The sequence below is a fragment of the Octopus bimaculoides genome, chromosome 3, assembly GCF_001194135.2.
Source record: "Octopus bimaculoides isolate UCB-OBI-ISO-001 chromosome 3, ASM119413v2, whole genome shotgun sequence".
NCBI classification, from domain to species: Eukaryota; Metazoa; Mollusca; class Cephalopoda; order Octopoda; family Octopodidae; genus Octopus; species Octopus bimaculoides.
The window spans coordinates 30,724,424-30,735,125 of NC_068983.1; the positions used below are offsets into that span (position 1 = coordinate 30,724,424).

At 36.4% G+C, this 10,702-nt stretch overlaps 1 protein-coding gene and 1 long non-coding RNA gene across 3 annotated transcripts in view; both read right to left on the reverse strand.

The window, feature by feature from the left end:
• LOC106868473 (NALCN channel auxiliary factor 2-like) overlaps positions 1-10,702 on the reverse strand; it is a 267,882-nt gene that overhangs the window by 89,276 nt on the left and 167,904 nt on the right. The gene's annotated exons all lie outside the window — the stretch shown is intronic.
• LOC128247275 (uncharacterized) overlaps positions 8,698-10,702 on the reverse strand; it is a 24,640-nt gene continuing 22,635 nt past the window's right edge. Inside the window, exon 2 of the long non-coding RNA XR_008263632.1 lies at positions 8,698-8,960. This is a non-coding gene — a long non-coding RNA (uncharacterized LOC128247275). The remainder of the gene's footprint in view (positions 8,961-10,702) is intronic.

Sequence of the window (10,702 nt, forward strand, 5' to 3'; positions counted from 1 at the left end):
CCTGTTTGTTTGCAGTCTTTATTGCACCTGAACATCTGCCACAAACAAAAACTAACTTGCTAGTTAACCTGCCTTTGATGTTGCTGCACCTCTTATGTGTCCATAGCTTGCACCGGGTACATCTTATAGAGTTACTACCTACTCCTTTTCTACATACTGAGCAGGGCCATCTACCTGAAGGGGTTTGTGTTTTATCTACCTTCCTACTTATTAGGATTTTGGTTTTAGCTAGGTTGACTCTAAGGCCCTTCAATTCTAGACCTTGATATACACAACAAGCTTCTACACAGTTTCCATCTACCAAATTCACTCACAAAGTTGTTGCCACTGACAGAATTTCTATAACACTGGAGAAAATGCCTTGTGGTATTTACTCTAGCTGTTTGGATTCTGACTTCAAATCCTGTCAAAGTTAAGTTTGCTTTCATCTTCGTAGGGGTTAATGAAATAAACTACCAGTCAAATACTAAATGTGATACCATTAAAAAAAAGTTACCTTCTTGAGCCAAACCAACTCTTAAGGACCAGTTTCCCAGTTTCATAGCACATATATTCCCCACCTGGATGGGACAGTGGTCTGTCACAAGATCACTCATTATTGTCAGCTGAGTGGACTGAAGCAATGTGAAATGAAGTGTTTTGCTGAGAAACACAACACATCAGCCGGTTAGGAATCGAAACCACAATCTTACGATCATGAGTTTAACACCCTAACCACTAAGCCACGTGCCTCCACTAGTCGATTTCATTTTGCACCTTCTGCCAAAATTGTTGGTTTTGTGCCTAAATTAGAAACATTGGTTTTCAAATTATTGTTGTTAAGCCCCTGTGTCAACCCATACCGTCTTTTTAGGTCTATGTAGGAATACATTATCAGATGTTACTTGTCTTTAAGTTAGACAAGTGTAGAATTTGAATGAAATTTGGCTGTTATATCTAGCAGGCCAAACAACCACATAGTGGCTCCTTTGTTAGCTTGATGTTGTTTAGTGCTATGTTAGTTCTGACTGAACACACCTCTGATTACAGACACTCTGGCCTTGGCCATCCTGTTTTTCTTTTTGTAGAGTGGTTGCCATAGTATACTCTTATTCAATGTGCCCTTTTTATGAGAGGAGGGTGCTGTTTAAGGAAAATTTTTTGACTGTTGTTGACAGCAGGAAGACCAAGCACTTCAAAGCTCCTCCATTTCATCTCTCACATTACAGGTTCCAAATCATATGAGAATCCTTCTTGTAAAAGACCAGTATCTTATACACAGAACGATTTATTTGTTATATTCTTAATTTGAAACCATTATTATGATTATTAAGGTGGAGAGCTAGTAGAATCGTTAGCACGTCGGGCAAAATGCTTAGTGGTATTTTGTCTGCATTTATGTTCTGAGTTCAAATTCTGCCGAGGTCCCCTTTGCCTTTCTTCCTTTCGGGGTCGATAAATTAAGTACCAGTGAAACACTGGGGTTGATGTGCCTCCAGTAGAAAGGATTATTATTATTATTATTATTATTATTAAGTTCTTCGACTGCTTAACCAAGCAGAATACCTATATGTAGTGTTTTGTTTTGTTTATGTTTTCTATTGTTTCAAAGACTATATTCTGTATAAAGCATGGGCAAATCCTGACTATTATATCTTTGTATGATGCATGTGTGTGTGTGTGTGTGTATTTCCCTAAGTCCTGAGGTTTGAGTTTTTATATATATACAAATAAATTAGTCTGCATTTTTTCTATCATTGCCAAGGCACCTATTGTTTAATGGGATTGTTTCTATTTCCACTCATCATCATCATCATCAGCAGCAGCAGCAGCAGAAGCAGCAGCAGCAACTGCAGTAGTAGTAGTAGTTGTAGTACCACCATTATTGTCTTATCAGCACTATAATTATTGTTCCATTGTTGCATTTGTAGTTATTATTCTTCACTGTTCTCTATTGTTTCTTCATACCATTTTCACTATTTACGCTGTAAACACCATTCCATCCTGCTTATGTAAAAATATTTGCTAAATATTTGTCAAAATTTGAATATCAGAAGACTGTCTGTTTATTCTGTAAAGTTACTGATATTTTTTTATACTGTTGTTTTAGTTGTGAGTTGAATAAGTGAAGGTTTGTGATTCCTAATTCCTCCTAATGTCATTTTTCAATTTTTTCTTTTTTTCTTGCAGTTCTTTTCTTTCTTTTTTTTTTGGCATTTTTTTGGCTTATTGCTTCCAGAATTCTTTTGAATGAATGCATAAATAAAAGAATGTCAGAATAGCAGGGAAATAACAGTATGATAGATACAACAAATAGAAGTTCCATTTCTTTCAAAGATGGTAGCCAATGAATTTGATAAAAAAAAAAATCTCTGGATGCATGAGAGGGGCTGTACAGAGACAAGGATAGGGCTATGTGGGGACAAGGAAGGAGCTATGTGGAGACAAGGAAGGGGCTATGTGGCTTTTTTTTGTTGTATTACTCTTTTACTCTTTTACTTGTTTCAGTCATTTGACTGTGGCCATGCTGGAGCACCGCCCTTAGTCGAGCAAATCGGCCCCAGGACTTATTCTTTGTAAGCCTAATACTTATTCTATCAGTCTCTTTTGCCGAACTGCTAAGTTACAGGGACGTAAAAACACCAGCATCGGTTGTCAAGCGATGTTGGGGGACAAACACAGACATACAAACACATGTACATATATATATATATATATATATATATATATATATATATATATATATATATATATATATATATATGCATATATACGACGGGCTTCTTTCAGTTTCCATCTACCAAATCCACTCACAAGGCTTTGGTCAGCATGAGGCTATAGTAGAAGACACTTGCCCAAGGTGCCACGCAGTGGGACTGAACCCGGAACCATGTGGTTTGTAAGCAAGCTACTTACCACACAGCCACTCCTACGCCTGTATATGTATTATTTTTACTAATTGTTGTCGTTGTCTGGCCCTAAGCCTTTATTCTGTTTATTGTTTTGTCCCTCGTCCATCCACTGATGGTTTCGTCTTGAGCCCATCTCATTTTGTTATGTTTTGGTCTCATTCCTGGCAAGATTTTGCTGGTACCTCCAGAGTGGAAGCAATATTATCAATAATGTCTGAAATTGTTCTTGACCCTCTGGCCAATAACTGATGAGAAGTTGGTGACCTTCTGAGTTTTCTGCTTGCCTGTGTATTTAGTATATGATCGTTTGTTTATTTGCTACACGTTTTGTTTTAATTATATATAATTCTTTATTGCTCACAAGGGGCTAAACATAGAGGGGATAAACAAGGACAGACAAAGGGATTAAGTCGATTACAGTGCGTAACTGGTACTTATTTAATCGACCCCGAAAGGATGAAAGGCAAAGTCGACCTCGGCGGAATTTGAACTCAGAACGTAGCAGCAGATGAAATACCGCTAAGCATTTCACCCAGCTTGCTAACGATTCTGCCAGCTCGCTGCCCTATTTCATTATATATGTTTTAATTATATATGTATAAGTGTGTCATATTTTCCGTTTGCTGTCTTCTTTTTATTTAATCCTGAAAATACATGTGTGTGTGTGTGTGTGTTTGTCTCCCCATCACCACTTGACAACTTGTATTGGTGTGTTTACATCCCCATAGCCAAACAGTTTAGAAAAAGAGACTCATAAAATAAGTACTAGTCTTAAAAAATAAGTCCTGCTATCAATTTGTTCGACTAAAACCCTTCAAAGCAGTACTCCAGCATCACCACAATCAAATGATTAAAGCAAATAAAAGAAACGACAATATAATAAGATTTTAGTTCAACGTAGTGGTCCACTTGAGTAAAATAAGAACCAAAAGGGATCCATAGGCAAAAAATGGTTGAGAATCACTGATTTAGTTGTAAGCAAGCATTCATACAGAGACTCTGATCTGAAGATGGCAAGATCTTTCTTCCTTTGTCTGATCAGTCTGAGAGAGACCCTGTAAAAATTTCATCTGACAAAGCCATAGAAGAAAATAGTAAGAAATGCTACAATCTAATTTTTCAGTATCTTGGGATACAGAAGCAAGTCATTTGAAAATGTTAAATCAGTGTAAGCATTGATAATATGAACAGCCATAAATAAATAAATAAATAGACAGATAGAGAAATAAATATAAATAGAGAGATCAATAAATATAAATAGAGAGATCAATAAATAAATAGATAAATAAATAAATAAATAAATAAATAAATAAATGAATAAATAAAGCAATGTTTTGGAGGCATATTGTTGATTGAATTTTTTTTTAAATAATAGTCTCTAATCCAAATTAAACTACAGAAAACATTATCACAACTTGACATATTGAATATATGACAAAGTACTACAATCTGTAGTAAATCATGTAAAGGAGATATTTGGTCTACAAAAGCTATGGACGTTACCTCCTCTTTCTTACACTAAAATGTTTTTTGCTTAAAAAAAAGCCAAAAGAAAAAACCCCAAAGAATTTGGAACTAACAAAAATAAATTACGCATCTTTAGCTTGGCGGTAGCAAGGATAAGAATATGGAATTTTTGAAAATAAAACAAGAATCTTCATCTTTTACTTGTTTCAGTCAGTGGAATGTGGCCATGCTGGGACACCACCTTGAAGAATTCAGTCGAATACATTGTCCCCAGGACTATTTTTCAGTCTGGCATTCATTCTGCCAATCTCCTTTGCTAAACTGTTAACTTACAGGAAGGTAAACAAACTGACACTGGTTGTCAAACAGTAGCAGGACACAAACAAATAAACACACACACACATATATACATACACACACCCACACACAAACACATACACACACACACACACACACACACACACACACACGACGAGCTTCCAGACTGTTTCTGTCTACCAAATTCACTTGCAATGTGTTCGTCAGCCTAGGGCTATGGCAGAAGACACTTGCCCAAAGTGCCATGCAGTAGGACTGAACCGAAAACCATGTGGCTGCAAAGTAAACTTCCTAACCATACACCCATGTGCCTTATCTCTACAGAATGGTCATCTTTCTGAGACAGAAAACAACAGACATAATGGTCTCGATGGTTGAATTATTAAAGCATAATCAAGTTTGGCCCTACAACACCATAATTTGGGCAAGTATCTTTTACCATATCCCCAATTTGACTGAAGCCTTGAGAGCAAAATTATTTGAAGGGAAACTGTGCGGAAGCTTGTTGCATGGAATTAACCTATAATTTAAAAACAAAAAAAAATCAGCCATGTCACTCACTCATATACTGTTATATTGATTCTGCCTAAGGATTACATTAAGGGTAGAAGCATCTCTGGAATACTTACCCGGTTATTCTATAATTCAATATGTAAGTAGTTTTATTGATCAAAATAAGTGGAACGCAAAATCCATCATGTGTTAAGTAGAATAAAAAATATAAATGCGAATATGATGTATGCGTTTCCATATGTGTGTGTATGCAGGATATATGTCTACACACATATACATACATGTGCATTTCCTTATACATACATTCGCACACTCACGCATATGTCTGTACTGCAAATGTGTGTATGTGTGGTGGGGAGTATAAATGTGTGTGTATGTGTATTCTATGTCTGTGCTGCAATATGTATATGTGTATCTGAATGTGTGAAACAGATTTAAAATAAATGAAATATAATATCTGAAATGTGTGTATCCCTGCTTGCACAGCCATTTACATAGTAATTTTAGCCGACTACTTTATAACGATATTACACCCTAAATTATCAGTATGTAGAAGAAATATTGGTCTTTTTCAACTTATTTACCAAGCTATATCTAATATTTATAAAGATATATTAGCAAATCATTAACAAAATCAAGATAGTGTGTGAACCTCTACTTGGCCTGCTAGTTATTTTTAAAAATAGCATATTTATTACTTGTAGGGACACCATATTTTGTTATGCAACCATAATCTACTACAAAATGTATTAAACGTTTTATAAATCAATATTGTGTCCTACTGTGTTAGCAGGGCTATTAAATCACATGTTAAGGTTATCTCTACAGATTTTCTATAGAGATTGTAGCCAGTAGAGGTATTTGTTATGATGTTCATATCTGAAGATGTCTGATGTAAACAACAATTCGATCAAAGATGGAAAAATAGATAATCGGTGTATATCCCAATTTCAGTGCTTAGCCACTTGCACGTTATTTTCCCGAGCAGGCTGTTCTGTCGGTTGAAGCAACTGGAATACTCATCATCATCACTGATGGAGTGCCAGCTTAATGTGTGTATGCACCCCCCCACCAACATACACAAACGCACACACACACACGCACACACACACATACATACATAAGATTAAAATCACACAAATAAAACTCACAAGATAATGAGGCAAAGAGGAGACAAACTAACAAATAATATATGGAGTGACACAAGTGAAATACATAATTGAAAAAAGCATAGAAATATGAAAGTGGGTGGAACCAACAACGGAAGAAGTGGATTCTTTTTCTTTTGCGCCCTTTCAAAGCCTAGCCAGACTCATGGGCCCGGTTTCCCAGTTTCTATGGCGTATGTATTCCCCCCAGCTGGACAGGATGCCAGTCGATCGAAGTGTTACTAAAGAAACAGGAAGAAAGAGTGAGAGAAAGTTGGGGCAAAAGAGTACAACAGGAGTTGGCACCACCCCCTGCTGGAGCCTTGTGCAGCTTAGGTTTTTTTGCTCAAATAAACACTCACAACGTCCGGTCTGGGAATCGAAACTGCAATCCTCCGACTGTGAGACCGCTGCCCTAACCACTGGGGCATTGTGCCTCCACGGGAGAAGTGTATAATGAAAATAAATACACCAGTAGAAGAAGCAGGAGAGTCTATTGGCTCAACTCATTTGGCATGTGAAGGAATGGTTTTCTTGAAAGCAGGTAGGGGTTGAAATCTGGAAGGGCTTCCAGACATAGAAGTTTTTTCCAACCCATACCAGCATGGAAAAAGTAGATGTCTAAATAATGATGTTGGTGTTGATCATAATGATAACAATGATGATGATGATGAAGATTATGATGTTGAAGATGATTATGATGATGAAGATGATGTATGACTTGTTTGTTTATCTGGATGCTGTTGGATACAGCTCATAACTACCCTACAGGAAAGTTGATAATGTTACTGCATTACACTTCCAAAACTAAGTGGTGACTTTATCTCTAAAGTTCAACACACAGATTGCATTCCTGTATAAAATGTGGAACATTTCTTTATGACAAGCAGTAAAAAAATTCTGTTTCCTTTGGAACTTTTCCAAAGAATATCTACTTTTAAGTTTACATTATTTGGTGATGAACTGGCAGAGTTAACAGAATGTTGGATTAAATGCATTGTGGCATTTGTTTCAACTCTCTGTGTACTGAGTTCTGCCCTTGCTGAGGTACACTTTGCTTTCATCCTTTCAGGATCAATGAATTAGTTCCAATCTAAGGAAATGGATTAGTGGAACCATCAGAGAGCCAGATGAGATGTCTTGCAGTATTTGTTCTTGCTCTTTACATTCTGACAACGATAGCAGTGATGACTCTGATGCCAAGCTATTATCAGTTCAAGTTTGCGGATATTTTCTGTGGATAAGCATTTGTGGCACAGGGAGAAGGATGATGGAGAGTTACAGGTATAGGCAAGTGCTAGTCTTCTGCAAAAGATTTTCTCACACTTGCTCATAGATGTGCAGATGCATGGTCAGCACTAACTGATGAAGGCCCTTCTTCGATGATGAGCACAATGGATTCATCATCATCATCATCATCGTTTAATGTCCGCTTTCCATGCTAGCATGGGTTGGACAATTTGACTGAGGACTGGTGAACCAGGTGGCTACACCAGGCTCCAATCTGATTTGGCAGAGTTTCAACAGCTGGATGCTCTTCCTAATGCCAACCACTCCGAGAGTGGATTGTGCTGGACAAAATCATTTGTCTATTATGTCTCTTTACATGCTGAGTTCAAAAACCTGTGAATTTGATTTTGATTTTTATCCTTCAGAGGGTCAACAAAATAAGTAGTAATAAAGCACTGGGGATGGATTAAACTGAATATACTCCTTCGTCAAATTGTGTAGTTAAGTCTCTAGGTTAGAAATAATGCTTAACACCATGTCATTCTATGGACTATGACTTTCCAGCTGTAACCATCTGTCATATTTTTTATAGAGCAAGAGATCCAGTACTGCCTTTTTTTTTTAAAGACAGCTGAGAGAGCTGCTATTTCTAACAAGTCAAACAAATAAGTAGAGACTCCTCTATGGACTTATTTACTGCCACGTGGACTTGTTTTATGAAAATTACATGTCTTAAGAACAGGGAAGAATATTTTGAGAGTATTGATGATCAGGATGTATGAAAGGAGTGCCTGCAAAACCAACAATAGACCTATTAGTATCTACTGGGGCCCCTCTCTGAAAGAAAAACTCAAACCTCAGTACCCTTAAATTTTAAGAGGAATCCATGAGCCTGAAAATAGTTTTGTTCTCTCTTGCCAAATTTCACTCAGAGGCTCTTGCTAAAGACAAGATACCAACTAATGATGACCCTTCATCAAACGAGCATGGGCAGCCAAGCACAGTGTCTTTATTTAGCATTTTCAATAATTTATAGATCTAGAGAACTTATACTGTCATCTGAAGAGGTTGGGAATATGAGTAGGAAGGAACAAAACAACAAGCAAATAAGAAAACCAAAACTAAATAAATAACTATAACAGAAATGTCTTTTATTGATGTCTAATTGCATTTCCAATTAATTTAGATCACATCTGGCCTAATAGAGGTCTCCCATTTAATGAAATTGTACCATAAACAAAGATGGTAGATGTTTGCAATATATTAAGGAAAGTAATAGTAATTTCACTATATCCTTAACTTGGATCGATTTGTAGCCAGGAAGTATTTCTCCAGGGTATGTTCTTCACCCACAACACATCAACCCACACCTTGCTACCCTCCATTTACTGGACTACAAAGATGAAAAAAAATGATAACAAAGTAAAAAGAAAACATCCATCTACTTTATAAATGAAGATTTACATCCAGTCAATGATTTACATACATGAAAGCTTTTAACGGAACTGACATGACATTTGAGAGAGAGAGAGAGAGAGAGCGAGAGAGAGAGAGAGAGAGAGAGAGAGAGAGAGAGAGAGAGAGAGAGAGAGAGAGAGAGAGAGCAAGAGAGAGAGAGAGAGAGAGAGAGAGAGATATAAGTGATTGTGGTAATGTAGGAAAGACATCTGTTGAATGAACACAGTAGAAATCAGCTTTACACATGACATCTGACCAATTAGATATATTGCAATGATTACATACATACAAAACAAGAATAAAATATCAAGCATAGCAAAAATTTTAAAAAAACAGAAAAGAACATAGAATAAAACAAAATATTGTCCATGCTTTTTCATGTATTATTTGTTATCACTCATTCACTGCCCACCCTGATGAATAAAGATAATTCATGAATGGTATGGCAATTGATAATAAAAGGATATTAATACTGATATTAGCATTGCTAAATAGATGACAACTAGCGAAGTTTGGCTTGTTGTATCATTTAGAGGAGCATGAAAAGAATGTTCTTTCTCCAGTCATTATTTTGACAAATGAAGAAAATTGTCATTATTATTCAGTGAACTGGCACAGAGTCGAATAAAATGCCTTATGGTAATATTATTCTGGGAATTTACAGTCTGAGTTCACATCATACCAAGGTAATCTGGGGCTGATAAATATAACGAACCATCAAGTACTGGAGTTGATGTAACTGACTTCTGCCGCTCCTCAAAAACTGGTGGCTCTGTGCCAAAATTTGGAACCATTATTATTATTATCATCATTATTATTATTATTAATATTATTAATATTATTATTATTCGGACAAAACCTTTTGTAACCTTCGTCCTATCTTTGTCCTTATATGTTTTTAATTGATATTAGCCCTTGTGGCCAATAAAATGAATTAATTATTATTATTATTATTACGATTATTATTATCATTGAGTGAGAGAGCAGTACATGCCATCAAAGTGACACTGGGATAAAATATACGAAGCCCATTATACCTACCATGACTACCTGTCTGATAAGGGTACATCAGGTACATGCATCACAATCATATGTGCACAACATGGTGATCTCATATCAAGATTAGCAGTGCATGACTTTGCAGGTGGGACCCAGTTAGAATTTTCTTTATGTCAAGTAGCCCATCTTGCTCAAAAGGTCCCTAAATAAGGGTTGTTTAAGGATGTTGAATGAAACACTCATGTTTCCAGAGGTGAATTATCCAAACCTCAAAGAATTCCTATCAACACATGGCTATGATACTCCCCCTATTATTATTATTATTATCATTATTATTATTATTATTATTATAGTGGTATTTCGTCTGTCTTTACAATCAAAGTTCAGATTCTGAGGTCAACATTGCCTTACATCCTTTTGGGGGTCGATAAATTAAGTACCAATGAAAAACTGGGGTCGATGTTATTGCCACATCCCCTCCCACAAAATGGCTGCCCTTGTGGAAAAATTTGAAACCATTATTATTATTATTATTATCATGGAGGCGCATGGCTTAGTGGTTAGGGTGTCAGCATCATGATCGAAAGATTGTGGTTTCGATTCCTGAACCGGGCAATGCGTTGTGTTCTTGAGCAAAACACTTCATTTCACGTTGCTCCAGTTCACTCAGCGGGCAAA